This window comes from Delphinus delphis, chromosome 10, assembly GCF_949987515.2.
Source record: "Delphinus delphis chromosome 10, mDelDel1.2, whole genome shotgun sequence".
In the NCBI taxonomy this organism is placed as follows: domain Eukaryota; kingdom Metazoa; phylum Chordata; class Mammalia; order Artiodactyla; family Delphinidae; genus Delphinus; species Delphinus delphis.
The window spans coordinates 55,154,241-55,178,052 of record NC_082692.2 but is presented as its reverse complement, the minus strand read 5'-3'; the positions used below and the strand labels follow the sequence as shown (position 1 = coordinate 55,178,052).

General features: G+C 40.3%; 1 protein-coding gene across 7 annotated transcripts in view; it reads right to left on the bottom strand.

Annotated features, from left to right (window-relative positions):
- LRRFIP2 (LRR binding FLII interacting protein 2) overlaps positions 1 to 11,729 on the bottom strand; it is a 118,484-nt gene extending 106,755 nt beyond the window's left edge. For all 7 annotated transcript variants that reach the window (XM_069541139.1, XM_069541141.1, XM_069541140.1 and 4 more), the window contains exons 1-2: positions 11,485 to 11,729; positions 8,828 to 8,984 (exon numbers count right to left, since the gene is read on the bottom strand). The gene's annotated coding sequence lies outside the window, so the exon portion shown is untranslated. The remainder of the gene's footprint in view (positions 1 to 8,827; positions 8,985 to 11,484) is intronic.
- Positions 11,730 to 23,812: the final 12,083 nt, after the last annotated feature.

The following is a 23,812-nucleotide window of genomic DNA, read 5'->3' as shown; positions in this document are numbered from 1 at the left end:
AGAAAATTACAGACAACCTATGCCCAGCCACACTGTTCTATTCTCATACTTGATTATTAAAAACACGTCAGACACACAAGTTCTCAAAAATTTACCTCTTTTACACCCTTTGTTAATAAGTTACTAGAAGATACATCTCTAATAAAAGAGAAAATCAAAAGGGAGGAAATTTAGCGTACAGGAAATAAATCCAACACAGAAAAGGCAAAGGGAATTGATACCCAGCGAGGGTGAGACATCCCAGGAAGAAAGCTACAGATTGAAGCAATGAGATTCACGAGACATAGTAGAGGGCTGTCACCACCCAAATTCCCACAGCCTTTAAGACTTCTTTTTAATATGAGCTGATCTGGCCCAGGTTTGTATCTGAATTTACTTTGTCTTGACCCCATGTTGATGAAGTTCCCGCTGTCCTATCCCCAGGTGCCTAGATTGGCTGAGGCCTTATTTCACACCACGGACACATTTTGCTTTTACCTATTCTTAACGGCTAGAGCAGGAACTGCTTAGAAATAGCACTGTACTTCCCCAACCATATTTCTTCTAGATATTTAGTACCTTGTAAAAACTTCACCTCTGCCAGGTGCCCTGATTGTGATGAGTCTTATGGTTTCCCAAGACTCATAAGCCAACTTTCCCAAGGACTTACAGAAAGGACTCAAGGAAGACTCTGTTCAGCTTATCTTCTCCTGTAAGCCTTCATTTAATAGTGGCAATATGGACCTTTCTGTTCATAGCTAGGTTTATACTTGCCATTCAGGTTTTCAAAACTGTCCAAAAAAAGATACTCCTTAGGAATACATACTATGGTAGAAACTGGCCTATTGTTCACCAAGGTCACTTCCCTTTTCTGCCCACAGCTATGCTACATTTCACAACCTTCCTTGCATTAAGTACAGCCATTTGACTGAATTCTGGCCAATGGAATGTGGACAAAAGTGACATATGTATTAGTTCAGGCCCATCAAACTTCCCATGGAATCTACCACTCTCCCTCTCTGCCCTCAAATCTGCCAGCCAGACGCAGACAGCTCAGTGAAACTGTGAAAGTCTTTGAGCCCCAGGGAATGGCAGTCACTAGATGAAAGGGGCTCGAGTCCCTGGGTGACTCTGTGGAACCAATTACTCCTTTGCCAGTGCTTCCCAACTCACAGCAGAGATGTGAGTGAGAAATAAGCTTTAACATGTTAAACCACTGAAACTTGGGGGTTTGTTTGTTACAGTAGGTTAGCCTAACTTGACTAACAGACACAGAAAGGTGGTCAAACTATTCAGTTTCTCAAAATTAAACCATGTATTGATTAGGAATACATATTTGGAGGGAGGGATGGGACTGCAGGGCTAGGCAGGGAATGGTCCCAAAAGAGTGATTAACGTGTAAAATGGGATTATGACTACCTGGAGGGGGAAAAGGTGACATTTAAGGATATTTACAGGAAACTTCTAGGATACTGTAATGTTCAATTTCTTGGCCTAGGTAGTAAGACTGCAGCTGCTCATTTTATTATTCTTCCTGAAGCTGTATTTTTGCTTTCTATTTCTCTACAGGTATTTCACAAATAAACCACTAACTATTTTGCTCAAAATAAATTAGAAAGAGTAATAGACACTTGAAAAATCTGTTGGAGCATTTGGGAAAAATAAGGTGAATAGAAAACTAAGCTTAAAAAAAAAAAAAGGCCTTAACCCCCAGGGAAAAAAAGAAAGTTAAACAAGAAAGGAAACAATCATGATATAATTCTTGGCTTAAGTAGTAAATAATACATATTTAGTTATAATGAAAACACAGATTTAAAATTCCAAAACTGGAATGTTGCAGGGAGAGGAAGTAGGAGGAAACAATGAAGAAATACCACAAAACAACAATAAAAAACAACAGTTTTCCACCATTTGAAGATATTTTAAGTGCACATATATGTTTTTTACACAAAATGGGTTTATAAAATATGTGCTGTTTTGTAACCAGCTATGGCAGACAGACACTAAGGTGGCCACCCCACCATGACCCCCAACTCTTGCTGTTCACATCTTTGTGTAAACACCTCCCCAAGAATGTGGGCAGAACTTATGACTTGCTTCTACCAACAGAATATGACAAAGGTTATGAGATGTCATTCCCATGATTATGTCATATTACATAAGACTGTCTAGCCTGCAGACTTGCTCTGGGCTCTCCCTGATGGTCTGATGAAGTGGTGAGACTGGGAAACACCAGAGGATCAAGAACTTCAGGTTGCCCCTATAAGCTGAGAGCAGCTGGGATTTCCCTGGTGGCACAGTGGTTAAGAATCCGCCTGCCAATGCAGGGGACACGGGTTCGATCCCTGGTCTGGGAAGATCCCATATGCCATGGAGCAACTAAGCCTGTGCGCCACAACTACTAAGCCTGCGTTCTAGAGCCCTCATGCCACAACTACTGAGCCTGCATGCCCATGTGAGTCTGCACTGAGCCCATGTGCTGCAACTACTGAAGCCCGTGAGCCTAGAGCCCATGCTTCGCAACAAGAGAAGCCACCGCAATGAGAAGCCTGCGCACCGCAACAAAGAGTAGCCCCCACTCACCACAACTAGAGAAAGCCCACGCACAGCAATGAAGATCCAACGCAGTCCCCTCCCCAGAAAAAAAAAAAAATTAAAAAAGCTGAGAAAAGCCTTTAGGAGCTTGAAGATAGCCTCTAGATGATGAAGTAACTTCTAGTAAGCAAGAAGCCTCAGTCATAAAACCACAAGAAAATTAATTCTGCCAAAAATCTAAGTGAGCTTAGAAGCAAATTTTCCCCCAGTTGAGTTTTCAGGCGAGAATTCAGCCCAGCCAACATCTGATTGCAGCCTCACGAGACCCTAAGCAGAGGACTCAGTTCAACCTCACTCAGGCTCCTGCCCCAGAGAAACTGTAGGATAACAAATGAGTGTTGTTTTAAGTTGCTAAATTTGTGTATTTTGTTATACAACACAGAAAACAAATACAACTGCTTTTAAAACTGTGGATGAATGAATTCAGCAAAGTTGTAAGGATACAAAATCAACACAAAAAAAACCAGTTGCATTTCTATACACTAACAATGAACAAACCAAAAAGGAAATTAAGAAAACAATACCATTTACAATAAGAAAAAAGAACAAAATAATAGGAATAAACCTAACCAAGAAGGCAAAAGATGTTCACTGAAATCTACAAAACGTTGCTGAAAGAAATTATAGGACTCATAAATAAATGGAAAGCCACCTCAGGTTCATGGATTGGAAAACTTAATATTGTTAAAATGTCAAATACCCAAAGAAATCTACAGATTCAATGCAATCTCTATCAAATCCCAATGACAGTTTTTGCAAAAATAGAAAAACCCATCCCAACATTAAAACTCCTGTGGAATCTAAAGGGACCCCGAATAGCCAAAACAATCTTGAAAAAGAAGAACAAAGTTGAAGGTATCACACTTCCTGATTTCAAAACTTACTAGAAAGCTACAGTAACCAAAACAGTGTGGTATTGGCATAAAGAAAGACATATAGACCAACAGAATACAATAGATAGCACTAAAATAAACCCGGCACATGTGGTCAAATGATTTTCAACAAGGTGTCAAGATCAGTCAATGGGGAATGGACAGTCTTTTCAACAAATGGTGCTGGTAAAACTGGATATCCATATGAAGAAGAATAAAGTTGGACCCTTAGTGTATGCCATGTACAAAAATTAACCCTTAGTAGGTCAAAGAAATAAGTGTAAGAGCTTAAACTGTCCATACACAAAAAGCTTCCTGACATCGGATATAGCAATAATTTCTTAGATAGGACACCAAAAGCACAGTCAACAAGAGAAAAGTTAGATGAAGTGGATTTCAAAATTAAAACTTTTGTGCATCAAAGTACACTATCAACAGAGTAAAAAAAAAAATCAACCCATGGAATGGGAGAAAATATTTGCAAATCATATATCTGATAAGGGATTAACAACTGGAATATATAAAGAACCCCTAAAACTCAACAACAACAACAAAAACAACCCATTCAAAGATAGGCAAAGGACTTGAATAGATATTTCTCCAAAGAAGATATACAAATGGCCAAAAAGCATGTGAAAAGATGCTCAATATCACTAATCATTAGGGAAATGCAAGTCAAAACGCAATGAGAGGGCTTCCCTGGTGGCGCAGTGGTTGAGAGTCCGCCTGCCGATGCAGGGGATGCAGGTTCGTGCCCCGGTCCGGGAAGATCCCACATGCCACGGAGCGGCTGGGCCCGTGAGCCATGGCCGCTGAGCCTGCGCGTCCGGAGCCTGTGCTCCTCAACGGAAGAGGCCACAACAGTGAGAGGCCCGCATGCAGCAAAAAAAAAAAAAGAAAAAAAAAAAACAAAACACAATGAGACAGCACCTCATACCCATTAGAATGGCTATTATTTTTAAAAAGAAAGAAAGATAGAAAGAAAGAGAGAATAATTAAGTGTGTCAAGGATGCAGAGATATTACAACCCTGTACACTGTAAAATGGTGCAGCTGCTGTGGAAAATGGTACGGCAATTCTTCAAAACATTAAACACAGAATTACTATATGATCCAGCAATTCCATTTATGGATATATACCCAAAAGAAATGAAAGGATGGACTCAAACAGATATACACTTGTGTTCGTAGCAGCATTATTCACAATAGTCAAAAGGTGGAAGCAACCCAAATGTCCATTAACAGGTGAATGGATAAACAAAATATGCTATATATCTATATCTATATGATGAAATATTATTCAGCTTCAAAAAGGAGTGAAATTTTCATACATGCTACAACATGGATGAAGCTTGAGGACATTATGCTAAGGGAAATAAACTAGTTTTTAAAAGACAAATACTACATGAGTCCACTTATATGAGGTACCTACAGTAGTCAAATTCATAGGGACAGAAGGTAGAATAGTGGTTACCAGAGGCTGGGGGGAATGAGGATTATTGTTTAATGAGCACAGAGTTTTCACTTGGGAGGATGAAAAATTTCTGGGGATGGATGTTGGTGATGGCTGCACAACAATGTGAATGTACTTAATGCCAATGAATTGTATACTTTAAAATGCTGAAAATGGTAAATTTTATGTTATGTGTATTTTACCACAACTAAAAAACCACTTTGGATAGAGAGCAAAAGATGAGTGTAGTAAGACAGGAGGACAGCAACCCTCTTATTTCCTTGACTATCTACTTAGACATAGTGATAACCATGATAGGGGAAAAATATCTAATCTAAACCTACAATGAATTTTCCCCCCCATTTTTAGTCCTATAATCTATGCATCACTTAACTGGAATACTTCTCTCTTTTTTTTTAATAGAAACAACATGTATCCTTACTAATTATATTGTAATTATACAATAAATATTACAATAAATACAATAATTATATTGTTTGTTATCATAAATGATTAAACCATTTAACAGAGAAATAAACATTTTAACATCCTAATCCTCTGCACACAGCATACTCTACTTAAGGCAGAAATCAGACAGCCAAAAAACTGCTCCTAGCTGTTAAAATGTTTCTATTGAGCAAAGTGGGAGATGTAGAAAGAATAACAAAGTGATCAGAATAAGCAACTTAAAAGTTAAATTTGTTTCCTAAAGCAGTAAAGACATTTTGTATCAAAAGTAGTTAAAATTTTGGTGTTCATAATGAAAGAAAACTAAGATATAGAGGGTTCAAATTGAAAGCACTGGAAAAAGATGACTATGATTTTAAAGTAATAATCTACTTCTGAGAAAATAAAAACACTCTGATAAGCCGCTGCACTCCAAGGTTTTCCCAACCTCTTTTCCGCTCTCTCCCCTCTGCTCTGTTCTAATCCCACTCTTTTAGGAGGAGGAGGGGAAGGCCGAAACAGGGAAGGGATATAACAAGATAATAGGAATAAACCCGATAATAGGAATAGAGAAGAGAGAAAAAGATTCCTATTATTTTTTCTCCTCACACTGAATACTAAATACATCATCATCATCAAATGCTAACAATCCAAATTTCTGAGGGCAAGAAAAACTCAGTTTCCTGGAGTGCCAACCTAACCTAAGGCAAAAGAAAGGAAACTAACTGCGGGCTTTGCATCTATAAATGAAGTCTGTATGCCAAATTCTTCAAACAACCTCCACTCTAATCCAAGGCTGCGGATAAATACGGTGACATGAACCTTGATCAAAAGACTGACACACTAAGCTCTTTAACTGCTTTCTAGCCTAAGAAGTGAGATCAGTTAAAGAACTTCAAACCCAAGTACTTTATTCACTTAGTACAGAAAGACCAAGGTTTTCATGAGAAAGCACCTGGTACAGAAAGGCAGCTATGCTGGGACACAGCATCTGGTAATAAGCAAGAGTTTAAAGAGATAACTTCCTGATATTACACATGCTACTGTACAGTTCTATGGGAAGAAGAGAATGAGAATTTGGGAAGAAGCTGATTTCTCTGTATAAACTCAAAATAATCCTGTAAAACAGCCCATCATTCCCAGTGTCCTTTTGATCCCAGGGACAAGTGTGAAGGTCTCTGAATTGGACTACCATTTCAACTCGGGGCATGACCTCCCTGTGTGGGTAACAGTAATGTCTTTCCCCTGTTGTAAAACATTTGACTGATCCCCGCCAAACACTCTCAGAACCAGACATGACATCAATACTGGTACAATCCTGTGCTCCTCTTTGTGCACATTTTTCTAAAATGCTGGCCTCGTTAGTTCTCCTTAATCATGCTCATTCCCTAAAAAGGGAAGACCAAAAAAAACTGGATCCTAGGATACGCATGCTAAGCACATTTTCACCCCAAAACTTAGCCTTAATCTTCTGAAGGCAAATGTCCTTTATAAGCTCCCTCTTCTGTTGTTGCCACTTTTCCTAAACCGCAGGCCTTCCTGACTTGCAGTGGGGCCAGGATAGATTGTGGTTATGTGGTGGGTTCTGTCAGACGAGCTTTGACAAGGCCTCAGAATAGACCCTGGGCACCAGCCAGGGAAACTGCCACTCATAAATTCCAACTTCATCCTCATATGTTAGTCCCTCAGCACTTTTTTTTTCCACTAGTCTCTCTCATTTTAAAAGGGCAAAGATTCCTGAACCTCCTCCCGGTCATGAGTGAGCTGTATAACATTGAAATTAAAAATGTAAACCTCCCTTATTCTGTTCACAAACACTTTGAAGAATAAAGACTAAATCTGTACCTACCTTTTGCCTTGAGAAATTAATCCATCAATAGCACTTTGGTTTGCAAAAGGATTTTGGATCTCAAACCCCAAAGAGGTTTATTTTATTAGGAATAGACTAGGCTATGGAAGATAAAGGAAGAGAGAAGGTAGGCCATTTATTTCCCATGTGACTAATAATATGGCAGCAGACTTCTGCAGGGCAAGAAATAAAACTATATACAATGTTTTTAATTGATATTGGTCATCAAATCCTAAAACAATCAAGCTGCTACAAAAGGCACTCATTTAACTAGTATTACCAAATATAAATGAAGTAGTTCGTCTGTAATAGCACAGTCTTCAAGGTACAGTACTTTTATCTTTACCTGTATAAATAAAATTACCCAGCTGTCACTCTAAAATGTTGAAAATTACCTTATAAAATACATTTACAGTATATTTTTAAATTGTGAGGATAAAGAATACAAAGCAATTAAGCACTCTTTTCTCCTACAAGGTTAAGAAAAAGGTAACTTCTATTATAAAATAAATCCCAATATAAGCTTGAAATAAATTTTTAAAATTTCACAATTTAATTCCCAAACTTACATTCACACTTTCAGAAGTAAATTCCATATACACACTTATGCACTAGAGCAAAGATTTACATATGAGTTGTTCCTTACAGCAGTGTTAGTGGAAAGCTAAAAACAACCTAAATGTCTGTCAATAGGGAATGTTAAATTAAGTTATGGAAAATGAACAAGCTATGGTTCATCTACACTAGGCAGGACATCCATTCTTTTTAAAAATTAGATGGACATATGTGCTAATATACAACGATCTCTAAGACATATCAAAGGTAAGAATGAAAAGTATAGGACATTCCTCCTAAACATAGGTGATTATATATGCAAGAGAAAATTTGGAGAGAGATACACAGGAAACCATTAAGAGTGGTTGCTTGGATTATGTAGTCAGCGTAGGGGGTGGGGGAAGAAGGTTAGAAGTTTATTGTGGAAAGAAAACTTCCTTTTCACCATATAGCATTTTCTTTTTAAATGTTTAGCAATTTTAAAAAGTCCCACAAACATCTACTGAACCCATGAAGTGAGCACTCCCCTTCTATGGATGCCATTTCTTCCCTCTTCTTTTTTTTTAAAAAAATTAATTAATTAATTAATTAATTTATGGCTTCATTGGGTTTGCACATGGGCTTATTTGCTCTGCAGCATGTGGGATCTTCCAGGACCAGGGATCGAACCCATGTCCCCTGCACTGGCAGGCAGATTCTTAACCACTGCACCACCAAGGAAGTCCCTTCCCTCTTCTTAACCCCCTGTATTCTTATCTACTGCTCTCCCCACCACTAGACCAAAACAGAAGCATACATATGGAGCAAATCTCAGAGCTTCTACAAGAAACAGAATTCTCTCTCCATTCCCCAACCAAAATAAAGATATAATAGAATAAATGAAAAAGTATTAGCATATAATAAACCCAGTTTTTAGCCCAGTGTTTGATTCCTTTTAAGTGTGGATTAATTTATTGTAGGCCAAAAAGTTTTTAAAGTGAAAGCACAATGTGCAACACACAAAAAATCATTACTAATGGTATCCTATCTATTACCTTAAAGGAAAGAATGGAGAAAAAGCCAAAGTTATTTTACTCACAGGGTAAATTTTGCTCAATTCCTTCCTTCTGAAGTTTTAAAAGTTGAGTTTTGAATGATGGTCATAAAGTCTTTATTTGCAAACTGGATAAGGTGGTACAGTTTTCCTGTTAAAGGACCATCTCTCCGTTCAGATTCTCCAGAGAGAAAGCAACCACCTAAAAGGAAAAGGCTATGAAATGGTCTCTATGTAGGTGCAATGGAAAGTGCTTCTATGCTGAGGACAGAAGAACTGTATTTCCTCTAAAATGATCCTCATCGACATTCCCAACACGCTATAGGGAGTTTTTTAAAATATATATATTATCATCAATTCTGTTCCTCTTCCAACTAGGAGCAGGGTAAACAATACACAAACAGTTTTGCAAGAAACTGCTCCCTCTCTCTCATTTCTAGTAAAGATCAGTTTTTGGTTTTGTTTTGAGAGAAAAAGACTCTACTTTGCCAAATATATTCCCCGTATCACTTTTTTCCTTCATTGTGGAGATGCTTAAATCCTGACCTAAGAAGGCTTCTCTTGCATATCTACCTATCAGGACTGTCAGTTCAGGCGGTTTCCACAAGGGATTTTCCAAAAGGGAATAGTTGTTCACTGGAAACTGAAACTCTTAAGTCACTATTAGCTGGACACAAATCAAAAGCAACATTAGGGAACGCTCTGAATATAAGAATGGATATCCAAGGAAATAAGATGCGGAAATTTAGTCAAAGAATTAAAGGAATTTAGTAAGCAAGACCAACAGGGTAAACTTACCATTACTTTACAACTGATAACTAACTAAAGTTCCTTATAAATCAAAATCAAGGTAAAATAAGCTGACTTCCAAAATGAAAAAGAAAAGAAGGCTAAGAGTATCAAGAACGCTGTGATTCAAAGTCATTTTGCTTAGTAACACGTTAAAAGCCAAAATGATCAAATTACATTTCTGCAATAAAAAGTTATTTCTAGTTTAAAATGAATTCATTCCAATAATGAATCACCACTTCAATACACACTTTCTTCTCCATCAGAACTTAAATATGAGCTCAGTATAGTCTCATTGCACATCTTTAAGGGCAGATTCCCCCAAATGGGTAAGGCCTTTCACTCAAGACTCTTCTGTGTACCGCAGGTTCTTTCAGTGAAGTTTTTCCTGCCTTAAAGATGTAGCTCTCCTTTTCACCGATATTTATTTTGTTTCTAGACGCTTACCTTCCTTTATTTATCTTCCCACATTTGGCAAAAAAAAGAAAGTGGGTAAAATCACAACAATCCACTTAGGAACTAACAAACTATTCTAAATCCAAAGCTTCTGCAAAAGTTCACTTTTTATTTCCTTACCATACTTCACGACAATAAATATGCAGCAACAAACCTAACAAAGCATCAATACAACACTTCCTATGAGCAAGGGCATCTAATTAAACAGGCAGTAACAAACCTCTAGCTTTCCTCTATTCCAAGTTTAATATGCATATCAATGATTCACAAAGCGAGTGACCTAACTTCCTAAATGAATCACACTTTCCGAAATTCTTATTCTACATGAGTATAATACTGGGTCATCATCTCTACATGTGTTAAACAGAGCATGATGTTTGTTAAACGGTTAATTCTGCAAGACCTTCAAACCACAGCAAACGCCAAGTCCCTGCCAACTAACCCTTACCTGCAACACTTTGCCTTTTCCAACAATTGCACCTCTTCATACAGAAGCATCCCCCAAATAAACATTTTACCTTGAAACAATGTTATTTTAAACACTAATTAAGAACTGATCCATCCACACCCTGCTCTCCATCTCTGTGGTTCCATTACTGTATCCACATTCTCTTCCCATTGTGATGCCATAAAAAAGTAACGGGCACTGTTATCCTTACATATTATCTTTTAATCAATGAACCTACGCTGCAGCTTTTCTTTTTAGGGCAGAAATGCTGAGTCATTAAGTGGAAACTCAAAGAAAATACGCTACAAAGAGTTACAGTTTAGGATGCAACATTTCCCTGGCCAGGTCTCCGCAGCCTTATATTTGTAACTCCCACGGTGGAAAAAGTAGAGCAAACACTTGCACTTTTCCGTCCCCTCGAAGACAGAAAAAGACACGGGTTTCCTTAGGTCCTCCGGCTTCCTGCGGGATATCCACGAGCACGAGAAGCAGGCCTGGCTGGAGCTATATAGCTTAACAATCTGGGTGTGAATAACACCTCGCATTAGTCAAGCATTAACCCTGACACTCCTAACAAGCGCCTGTTATGCCCGCGCTTCAGCTCGGGTCAAGGAGGAAGAAAAAAAATCCCACAAAAGCGCTACGCCCTCCACCGGCCTGACACCCTTCCCCGGGGTGGCCGGACGGGTACAGAACCGAGGGAGTGCCGCGTCCGGGGTGCAGGAGAAGGAGCCCTGAGCACTCGAAGCGGAGAGACAGCGGCCCGAGTTCATTTCTCCCACAATGGGAGTAACGCCGTCCCTGCTCGCGGACCGAGGCTGCGCGTTCGAGACCCGGCGTGAAGCCCGAGGACGCCGCAGGCAGGGGGCAACCTCGACCCCGGGGTCCGCCTGGGGGCCCGGCCCCTAGCAGGAGTCCGCGGCGGCGCGGACCTCGCCAGGCTGCAGAGGCCGGGAAGGTGGCCCCGCTCCCCGCTCCCCTCCAGGCCGGCGGGAGGAGCGGCCCTTACCTGTCTCCGGGCGCGGGCTATGGCTGCGACGCCGCCCGGGAAGGGCCGGAGCGCAGCTCGCCGGCCGGGAGCTCGCCGGGGCGAAGGGCGAGGGGCGCGGGGGACGGACTGAGTCCTGGGTCCCCGGCCAGGCGGGCCGGGCTGGATGCGGCGGCTCCCGGCGCGGCAGCCGGTCGGTCAGTCACGCCGATGTCCCTAGGCGCCGCGGCTGAGACAGCGGGAACCGGCCCCCAGGAGGAGCCGCAGCCCGAGCGGCGGGCGGCGGAGGCGGAGGAGGGGCGGGGCCACAGTGTCTACGACCCGCTCACCCGGAAGCAGTTGTGGTCGCGGTAGCGCGCGCTGCGGGACGGGCTTTTCCCCCAGCCACCGGCTGCGCACCGCCTGTGGGGAAGAAGTTTCGGACCGCGGGTAAGGTGGAGGCCCGGGTGGCCTCCCGAGGTGGCTCCTCCGGGCCCGCGGGGCCCACCCAACCCCTCCGACCCAGGACCGGGTCCGGGAATGTGAATTGATGCGCGTGCCCGTTCGAGGCAGCCCCTGCCCTGGTTACCTCCAAACTGTCCGGCCTAGTGGGCTTGGGTGAGTGGGCCCGGGTGGCAGTTCTAACGGTAGGAACGAAGGTGGGTGGGTGTGGTCGAAATGCTGAAAGCCTTATTTCCAAAATGAATGATTTTGAAATGATTTCCGTAGAAGAATGCTGGGGGCGAGGGGGGAAGAATATAGAGTCCGTTAAATATCTGATGGACACGGACCTGTCCTTCATTCCGGAAGTATCTCTCGAGATCCACCAGGTTCAAGGCCCTGGAGAAAGACCGGGTCCTGCGCTTTGGGAAGCTCATCTTCTAGTAGGGTAGACGGATTTAAGCAAACAAGGCAATGGCAGATTGCGATGCGGCTCCGCAGTAAATACACAAAGGTGATTAGAGATTTTGTGGGCGAGACCTCTGGCAGGATGGGATGGTTGGAGAAGACCTCTAGAGGGAAGTGGTAGTTGAGCAACCTCCTGGGAAGAAGGCACGAAATACACTTCGACACCACTTTACATCCAGGGACTGTAGGTTCCAGAACCCCCTGAAAAAGCCCACAATTCCATGTTAAGAACCTGGCTCTAATGCCTTCCAAGGGCTGCTTCTCTGCTGCCAACCCCTGCGATTTCAGAAGGCTTGCTCTCCCTTTAGAGTTCATGAGGGCTGGATGGAGTATGGCACTGCGAGGGAGGCATGAATTAGGGAACTTTGGTCTCTAGGCAGTGAGACATCAACAGGTGGCTTCACCACAGGAGAATTATCATACCATCAGCCTTGAAAGACAAAATCTCTAACCTCGCACTTTCTCTTTCCATGTCACTATTTTTCTCAGACCTGTCAGCAAACACTGAAACTATGGTTTTCACCTGGGATCAATAGGGGCTTAATATTCCCAAAAGATCATACTATGTTATGATCTGAATAAAAGGATTAATGACATATTTTTGCTAAATCAGTTAAAGATAAAATAAAAAGAGGACTTTCAAGAGAGAACCTATTCAGGTACCTGAATAATACCAATAAATCCAATAATGTTTATTAAATATTTAAGTTTATATAACTGCATAATTAATGGAAAGATTGGGTAATATTAGGATTAGATGCTCTTGCTTTCTAAAATTTTACTCCTTAGCCACTTGTTTTGGCTCATAGCAAACTAACAGAGAAAGAAAGGTTTTGCCATATCTTCTGGGAAAACTGGGAGGAAGCTCACACTTATTGACTACCTACTATTTGCACAGCATTGTACTAAGCTATTAAATATATTATCCCTTTCAGTACTAGGACCAGCCTTGAGATATGGAGATTATTATACCCATTTTAGTAACAAAGACATTGAGATTCAGAGCAATTATGACTTGCCTAAGGTAACAAAACTAGTAGCTGAGAGTCAGAATTTGAAACTCTAGTCTTTCTGACCCTAATTCCCCTTTTACTTTATGCTATATTGCTGTACTTTAATACTTAAAAAGGAAATATAAATGAAGTGTGCGGCCAAGCAAATTTCTATATTGCTCTTATAATTTTATTATGAGAGTATACTTTAAGGTAGAGTGGTATGAGGCAATTTTGGAACTTCTCTGTATTTTTACTTCTCCCACTATAGGATATTTGCCATCTGTTGCCAAAAAAACTATTCCACTTGTTTTAAAGTTCACAATGGGGACTTCCCTGGTGGTCCAGTGGCTAAGACTCCGCACTCCCAATGCAGGGGGCCTGGGTTCGATCCCTGGTCAGGGAACTAGATCCCATATGCAGCAACTAAAGATCCTGCATGCCGCAACTAAGACCTGGCGCATCCAAATAAATAAATATTAAAAAGAAGTTCAGGGCTTCCCTGGTGGTGCAGTGGTTGAGAGTCTGCCTGCCGATGCAGGGGACACGGGTTCGTGCCCCGGTCCAGGAGGACCCCACATGCCGCGGAGCGGCTGGGCCCGTGAGCCATGGCCACTGAGCCTGCGCGTCCGGAGCCTGTGCTCCACAACGGGAGAGGCCACAACAGTGAGAGGCCCGCGTACCGAAAACAAAACAAAACAAAAGTTCATGATGGCCTGTGTCTTTTAAAGGCTCCCAAGAATGTTATAAAGTATGACACTAACATTTTGTCATTGCAAGGGGATCCTGACTAAATGCATCACTCTGAACTGTTTCACAACAGTCTTTCCCTGCACATTCTTTCTGCCAAAAATATGTGTTCCCAAATCTTTATGGAATAATTCTGACATGTGAATGCCCCCAGGTCTGCGTGGGCTGTCCGCTCTAGGGACATATTAATAGATGAAGGAAAATTTTGAAAGTGTTTATATGGTTTTGAGCAATGAGGTGGTAGGATCTGTACATTTTTGTTCATTTCATATCAGATCCTTCACATTTTTCTTTGATGATGTCAAGAAATACAAATTTTCCTTTCTCAAGAGCAAACACTCATTTTTGTGGCTTTCACAAAATTGACTTTTGCAAACACAACACTATGTTTCACTCTACACACATCTCTGCAAAACATTAGTTCAAACATTAAAAATAGGATGCTACTTTTCAGAGCCCAGTATTTTTATTAGTAAAGTGTATATGTAGCATACTTTGAAAGACTTTTTAAAATTTTGGTTAACTCCTTACAAACCTATGGAAACCTAGCAAAGCAACAGTCTGTGACTGCTGACTATGTATATTTGCTTTAAGCTCTCTTTCCAAACATTATTTCTTATCTAGATTTCCTATTTTTTTCTTGCTTTCCTATTTTTGGGGGTGGGGAGGGGAATAACTATAGACTAACAAGAAGTTACAAAAATAGTACAGACAAGTCCTGTGTACTCTTTACCCAGTTTCCCCCATTGGCAGCATCTTACATAACCTATAATACATTATTAAAACTAAGAAACTGACATCTTGCTATCGTTAGACTTTTAGTTTCTTTTTGTGTTTCAAAAAACTGCCCCTAATAAGCAATCTAAGCTGCCCCTACTGGGGGCAACTCACTCTGAGCTCACTGTGTGTTCCACACATATTTCTTTTTTCACACATACTTTGTTCCTTCCACACGTACTTTGTTTCTAATAAATGCTTTTATCTTTTACACAATCTTGGTCTCTTGGCTGAATTATTTCTTCAAAGAAAACACAAAGGTCCTTCTTCCAGCTTTTGACCACAGGAATCAAGGGCATCAAAGTGGAACTCAACCTAATCAGAAGTATCAGAAATGACTTCTCCTAGCAAGAGATGCTCTGAGCCAAGATTTAAAACTGCTTCAGAGTGAACTCAGTGCAGAAGTTAGGGAAGAGAAAGGAAGAACATAAAGACCTCAGGATGGGACAAGCAGTCTCAGGGTCTATAAAGAAATGAGGGAGATAATGTGAGATGAGTCTAGAGAACCAAAGGCCCACCATGCAGGGCCTTACAGGCTTCCTAAGGATTCTTATCTTTGTTTTGAAAGCAATGCAAATGAATTGAAGAGGTTTTAGTAGGAATGACATGATCAGACTTTGTGGTTTTAAATGATCACTCTAGCTTCAGTGTAAAGAATTCATTCTTTAAATAAATGTGACGTGGGTGCGCACTATAGGCCAAGCACTGGTCTGCACACTGAGTACACAGTGGTGGACAAAATGCACAGACTCCCTGTCTTTGAGGCTCTTACAGACAATACATAAATAGTACATAAGATGGTGGGAAGTGCTATCAAGAATATTGGAACCCAGGTAAGAATAAGAGGGTGGGGTGCTGTTGCTATTTTATTAGTTTGAACTATATGAAAGTACTGATCTTTTTATATCTTTTTTCTTTTTAACCTCAGGATGATATTAAGTTTATGTGGTACAGCCTGGTAGGATGACATTAGTGTTATACTGTTCAACCTAATATTTGGAAGAGTCAGAGAAGACCTAATGAGGTGATGCAAAGAAAGAGGCAAGCTGTGCAAATTTGTGGTGGGGAGAGCATCCCAAGCTAAGGGAAAGCAAGCGCAAAGGCCCTAAAGCAAGAATGTACTTACCATGTTTGAGGAGCAAAGAGGAGGCCAGTGTGGCTGAAGAGTAATCGACAAGAGGGAGGAATGGTAGTAGGGACCAGAGCGTGCTGGGTCTTGTAGACCACGGTAAGAAATTGGCTTTTCCTCTGAATGATGTAAGCTGTTGAGGAGTTTTGAGCAGAGGAGCTATACAATCTGTCATCTTGAAAAGGACTGCTCTGTTACTGGTATACAGAGGGATCACTGTAAAATTTTTCAACTTTGCTGTATCCTTTAAATTTTTCCTAATAAAATGAGAAGACTTTCCGCTGCTGGATTGTAAACAGACTTTAGGGGGGGGAGGATGAGATCAGGAAGACCAGTATTGCAATAATTCAGATAGTAGTGAAGATAGTAAGAAGTGGTTAGATTCCAAATATATTTTGAAGATAGAGCCAGTAAGCTTTGCTTATAGAATGGCTGCCAGATGTGAGAAAAAAGATAACACTTAACGTTTAGACCTGAGCCACTGGAAGGATGGGGTTGTCATCTACTGAAATCTGAAAGGCAGTCTATTCAAACAGGTTTGGAGGAAAAGACTTTTTGGACAAGGTGAGTTTGTGATGCCTGTCTTAGATGCCATCTAAGTGGAGACATCAAATAGGCAATTGAATATACAAATCTAATTCACAGGAACCATCCAGGTAGGAAATACAAATGTATGAATCCACCTAAAGACTAAGATATAAAGATCAGTGCCTTGAGAATTAAATGAAAATACTCAGTTTAGCCTAAAGCCTGTCATGCTTTTTGTTCTAGGCTAGTTTTTTTTTGTTTTTTTTGTGTTTTTTTTTTTGCGGTACGCGGGCCTCTCACTGTTGTGGCCTCTCCTGTTGCGGAGCACAGGCTCCGGATGCGCAGGCCCAGCAGCCATGGCTCACAGTCCCAGCCGCTCCGCGGCATGTGGGATCCTCCTGGACTGGGGCACGAACCCGCGTCCTCTGCATCGGCAGGCGGACTCTCAACCACTGCGCCACCAGGGAAGCCCTCTAGGCTAGTTTTGTTTGTAGTTACCAGTTACATTATATTACCATTCAGAATATTTATATGCATCACTATCTGCTATTCACTTGCATTCTAAAGGGTTTTGTGTTTTAATGTTGGTCTTATCTAAACAGATTATACATTTCTTGAGAAAAGATCTATTTTCTTTTACACACTCCACAGTGCCATATCACAAAGACATTTTACAATGCTCATATAATAAATTATTGGAATGTAGAGTTTGTTGTTATCATAAAGCATCAATTTTCTTACAAATATTTAATTTGGACACTTGTAGCTTCGTAAACACTTAACGAAAATAAGGGTAGACTTACAATTTTCAGTCTTTTGCCCCTCACGCCCATATCACTTTGGATGAATAAGAGAGAGCCTTCTTGGGGGAAAAAAAAAAAAAAAAGGCTCAGCCCTCCTCCATATTAGCTTTATACTCAAACTTCACGTGATAGCAAGACAGTTCCCAACAACTTCAAAGTGTACCTCCACCCCAGTCCAAGTCCGGCAAGAAAGAGATCCTTCCCAGTAGTCCTGGATTCACTAATTGAACCAACCTGGTTAACTGCCCATCCCTTAACAAATTACTGAGCTAGGAAAATTCTGTGCTGTGATTGGCCAAATATGCGTCATATGCTTCACCTCCGGTTCACCCAAACAGCATGGAATATAGAAGAGGAGTGGTTCCCTGGGAAAAAAAATAGGTTGCTGTCACCAAAACAAGGAACTGGATAGTGATGTCAAAAAACAATGCATTCTACACCTGGTAACTCAAAAGGCCTAAACATTGTTCCTTCCTTAAGCTTTTAAAAGAAGTCAGTAATGCCATGCACTCATGTTGAATCTTTTCCGATTCTGTATGCAATACTTTATTTCCCCATGAATCACTAGGCTGTCATATATTCACTTGTTATTGCTGAGTGAACCTCACCAAAAGTAAATGCATGAACCTCAAAGTTAACCAGCTGGAAGGGTCAATATTTCAGCACAACACTTTCCAGGATACTCCCACTTAGGTATTGCAGGTAGTTTCTTGTCCTACAATTATTTCCTATTGTCAGTCTGCCTGAAACATATTTTTTTGCCCTCAACAGCCTGCAGGCAGGGTGGCTGCTAGCTAAGGTGCCTGGAAAACCACTGCAGAAGCAAGTGACAATGAATCAGCCTAAATTCATCTTCTAGAAGGACATTTACATAGTGTAGAATCCTGAAAGCAAAATGTATCTACAAATATGTCTTTTCAGCTTCTTTTCAGGTTCACCGTTTCCATTCCTTTCTATACTAACAGGTTACTTTCCCCACAAGATGTCTGACCAAATTTATGTGGCATTTTTAACATTTTAGTTTAAATTTTGCTGCAGTAAATGGATAACTTTGCTATAAAGAGAATGTTGACTCTATCTATTTGTCTGGAATTTGGGGTGGTTCCTCTACTTTGCTGCTTCCCTGGACACCAAACATAACATTCTCTGTCCTAGGACCTGCTTCAAGTTGGTCATAAGACTGGCCGAAAATCAAACCAAATCTAAATGAATGGTTGTTGAAGTTAATCTCACATCCTGGAGCTGTGTGTGCCACGGAATAGCCTGCTTTTATTAACAAGCACAATTCTGATCAGAATCACTGCTCTGTGGTCCTGTTCATCAGAATTTCATGTTTAGAAACTGGATTTGGGTCTGGTTACTTTTAAATTTATTTATTTAATTTATTTATTTTTGACTGTGTTGGGTCTTCGTTCTGTGTGCAGGCTTTCTCTGGTTGTGGTGAGCGGGGGCTACTCTTCGTTGCGGTGTGCGGGCTTCTCATTGCAGTGACTTCTCTTGTTGCGGAGCACGGGCTCTAGGCGCATGGGCTTCAGCAGTTGTAGCACATGGGCTCAGGAGTTGTGGCTTGCGGGCTCTAGAGTGCAGGCTCAATAGTTGTGGCGCACGGGCTTAGTTGCTCTGCGGCATGTGGGATCTTCCCGGACCAGGGCTCGAACCCATGTCCCTGCCAATCCCCTGCATTGGCAGGCAATTCTTAACCACTGCGCCACCAGGGAAGCCCAGGTCTGGTTACTTTTAAATTTTCTATTGCAGGAAAAGGTAACATAGGATAGTGTTAAGCATGTATTTAAATGTTAAAAGTAGGTTACTGAACAATATGTTCTGGATGATTCCAGTATTCTTAATATTATACATAGAGAATTACAGGATGAGATACCCAAATGTTAACCTTAAGAAATGAAATTATCAGTGATTTGACTTGATTGTTTACTTTTCAAAATATTCCTAGATGAAATGTACTACATCTGTCTCAAATAAATTAATTTTTAAAGATTTTTTCTTGATGTGGACCATTTTTAAAGTCTTTATTGAGTTTGTTACAATATTGCTCCTGTTTTATGTTTTTTTTTGGTTTTTTGGCCCAGAGGCACGTGGGATCTTAGCTCCCTGACCAGGGATCAAACCCGCAGCTCCTGCATTGGAAGGTAAAGTCTTAACTACTGGACCGCCAGGGAAGTCCCAGATAAATTAATTTTTAAAGAAAGGAGTTTATAATACCAATACCCCAGAGTCAAAAATATGCAACAGATACAACTGAAAAATAGATCTAATTATGATTCTCACTGCTCAAAACCATTGTAGATTTTTCTCTTGCTTGGCATACATCATTTATTCTTTCATTTAAAACAAAAAAGCATGTCCTGGATGCTTGGGAGTAAATGAACAATACAAGTGCGGCTCCTGCCCTCCTAGAACTAACTAACTAACTAACTGACTGTCTAGTGGAGATATAATGAGTAAGCTGACAGCAAACCCAGTGTGTCATATTCAATAGCAGTTTCATGTACTCCCCACCAAAATACCCAACCCTCCTTTTACAGAATAAATTCTGGCCTTGGCACATCAGCTGACAAGCATGTTGAACTCTCCCATGGTGCCACTCACTGCTGGCCCATGCTTCAGTCTGAGCCTCATCCCCATTGCTGTCCACACGCTACTTTTCAATTATTAGAGCAGCGTTCAATTATTTGAGTATTCACACACATAGATAACAAACTCGTGGTTACCAAAGGGAAAGGAGGGATAAATTAGGAGGCTGGGATTAACATATACACACTACTATGTATAAAATCGATAACCAACAAGGACCTAGTGTATAGCACAGGGAACTATACTCAATATTTTGTATTAACCTATAAGGGAAAAGAATCTGAAAAAGAATATATATATATAACTGAATCACTGTGCTGGAACTAATACAACATAGTAAATCAACTATACTTCAATTAAAAAAAAGAAAAAATTATTCGAGTATTTACTTGCTCTTATTTTATAAAAATGAAAGTACAAATACTAGTTATAGGAAATGTAGATCTTGTAAGTGTAGTGTGAATGATGTAAAGATGAAATCCTTAAGTGTGCCAGAAGCAGTGAGTGTCTAGCCTCAACCAGACGATGAGACATTCATGAAATGAAGGCCTGTAGACAGTGAAGGAAAGAAGAAAATCAGAGACCAAGCAGAATCTTGGAAATATTCATTGTTCAATGTCATAGCTAAAAGTTTAGCTATGTTTAGAGATTTCGACCTTACTTTTTAGCTCTGTAGGAAAGGATTCCTCCTAAACCAAGGAAGTTTATTGTTTGATTGTTAGATACATTTGCAGGTGTGCTTTACATTTGAAAGTTGGGAACTGCCTTTGGTGGTTCATCATTGCCTACAGAACTTTTCTAAATCATTTATCACATCAGTGATGTTAACATCCACAAGTTTATAGTGATATTAAGAAAAGAAAGAACTTACAACTTACCTATAAGTTGTTACAGTAAGTTGCTAAATTATGCATTAATGGTAATCGGTAAATAAAACATTTATTCTGCCTTTCTTGTACAAATTGTATTTTAGGGTAGCCAAAGAGTTAAGGAAAAGTCCTTTTGTATGAAATATTTCCAACTAATAAATGTAAAAGGAATGATTTAAAAACTCATCATTTCGGAGACTCAAAAAAAAATATCAGATTTAAATGACAATCATCGATGGTTGCTAAACCCATTAAGTGAAAGATTGATGGATAGAGTTATATGGATGGATTGGGTTTATAACACCTGGACCCACTGATCAATTGTAACATCACTAAGAGTTGAACAACCATACATCTACACGTCCTAAGGTGGTGCAATAGAAAATATACTGAATCACCTATGAGGTATTTTTGCCACTCCCCAAAATATTTTGAGTTTGAATCCAGTCAAGCCTGTAAATGTAACTATCAATTTATGGAGAGAAGGGAGAATGAACAATATAGGAAAGTGTCAAACAACACCAAGAAGATGCAATCAGTTAACCCCAGAATGTGGAAAGTTCTACTGGGCAAATGAGAGGATTTCTTCAACAAAGAAATTACCTTAATAAATTAAAAGAGATTTAAGACACCTAACAACCAAACACAGTATGTGGATCCTGATTTGACCAAACAATTATAAACAGACGTTTTTGAGACAATGGGGAAATTTGACCAAAGACTGGATATTAGATGATATTAAGGAATTATTATTAATTTAAAGGTTAATAATTTTGTCAGTGTCATAATGATATTGTGTCACAGCATACAGTGGTTATGTTTTTGAAAAGTCTTTTGTCTATTATAGACATATAATGAATAATTTAAGGGTGAAATTCTATGATCTCCAGGACTGCCATTAAGATACTCTAGAGGGAAGGGGGGAAATGGCAGGACAGATGAAACAAGATTAGGCGAGGGTTGATGGGTGTTAAAGCTGAGTGATGCGCATATGCTGGAGACGGGATATACTACTATATTCTCTATTTTATGTGTATGTTTTAAATTTTCCATAATAGGAAGTCAAAATTTAAATCAATACATACATACATACATACATATATAAAGGCTTTAGGGCAGCTTACTTCTGCACCTGACTTGTTACCTGGGGAAGAGACTGAGTGAATGAATCCAAAAACTATAATATTGGGATCCCTGAGCCAGTTAGTATGGGTGCACTTGTCTAAATGTATAATCCTGAGGAAAGGAGCATCTTCCTTTCTTTTTTGTGGAACCCCTGAGGGGAAATGCACCAGTAACGGCCACAGTGAGGACAAGAAGCTCAATCCAAATCATTTCTTTTGGACGGCCTGTGTATCCACAGGTGATCAAAGGAGTGGTAGCTGAAGCCCTCCCTGACACCTGGGGCTGGGGTCTGAGTTGTGGTGTGATTATCTTAGACTGGGGCATACGTCGTAAGAGGTATAAGGACAGTGTGCTCAAATCCTGTGGGCAGCAGTGGATGTTGACAAGATCATTGCTTTCCAAGGGCATAGCTATGGAATGTTCCAGAGCCAGCAGTGACGCCAGGCTCCCAGCTGCTACAGCACTAGGGTAACAACTTCCAGAGCAATCAGCCCTGGTTGTGATGGCTGTGATTCCTAGACACAGGGGAAGGAGTGGAGTGAGAAGGAGAGAAGGAGGGGTCTGGGTTTCCCAACTGATCTAGACGTATGGGGCTTGCATTGACAAACCAGAGACATCCCTATGGTGAGACACTGTGCATTTGTCAGCTGGTGAAGCAGGATTTACTCATTACCCAGTTCTCGAATTGCATGATTCTATCATTGTATTACATGGAAATGACTCTGACCATGATTTGGTGGCGTGACCAGAGTGCTCCTCCCACTTCCTTGTCTCTTGCATAATCTTGGGCAGGTCGCCCTTCTTTAAATTAGGATAATAATACCTTGCCTTTCTACCTCCAGGGCTGTTGTGAGGATCTTAAGAGATAATATATGGAAGTATAATTTTTGTGAACTATAAAATGCTATTCAAATATGTAATTTGATATAAAGGTCAAATATCATTCTGACCTTAAATGACTAGCTGATTTATATCTTTTTTTTTTTTTTTTTGCGGTACGTGGGCCTCTCACTGCTGTGGCCTCTCCCGTTGCAGAGCACAGCCTCTGCACGCGCAGGCTCAGCGGCCATGGCTCACGGGCCCAGCCGCTCCACGGCATGTGGGATCTTCCCAGACCAGGGCATGAACCCGTGTCCCCTGCATCAGCAGGCGGACTCTCAACCACTGCGCCACCAGGGAAACCCCTAGCTGATTTATATCTTAAAGCTTCTTATTTCTTTGATTCTATGCTAGTAATAAATATTTAATTAGTACATTATAAAACTAGATAGTCAAGAAACAACTACAGAGAAATTTAGTGTATAGTATGATCTTTCTGCATTCTCCTATGTTACATAGGAATTCCTGGAAATAAGAAAATCTTGCCCAGTTAATATTTTATAGTTATATCCTTGAATACATGCCCATCAATTTAGGAGACAAATAAGTTGCTACATATTCCATAAATCATGCTTATTATTTTATAATCTCAATTTCATAAATCAATATTTCTTCTATTCAATAATATATAATCAACTGGGGAACAAGAACAGGGTTGGCAAACTATGGCCCATGGCATAAATCTGGCCATCACCTATTTTTGTATGGCCTGCAAACTAAGAACTGTTTTGATATTTTGAAACTTAAAAAAAAAAAAAATTCAAAACAAGAATATTTTATGACACATGAAAATTACATGAAATTCAAATTTCACTGTCCATTTATTTATTGGAACACAGCCACACCCATTCATTTACCTACTGTCTATGGCTACAATGGCAGTTGAGGAGCTGTGAGAGGGACCACATACATGGTCCACAAAGCCTAAAATATTTACTATCTGGCTCTTTACAGAAAAGTTTGCCTATTGCCAGAATAGAAGGTTCAAAGGGACAGAAATTTAAAAATTTTGTTATT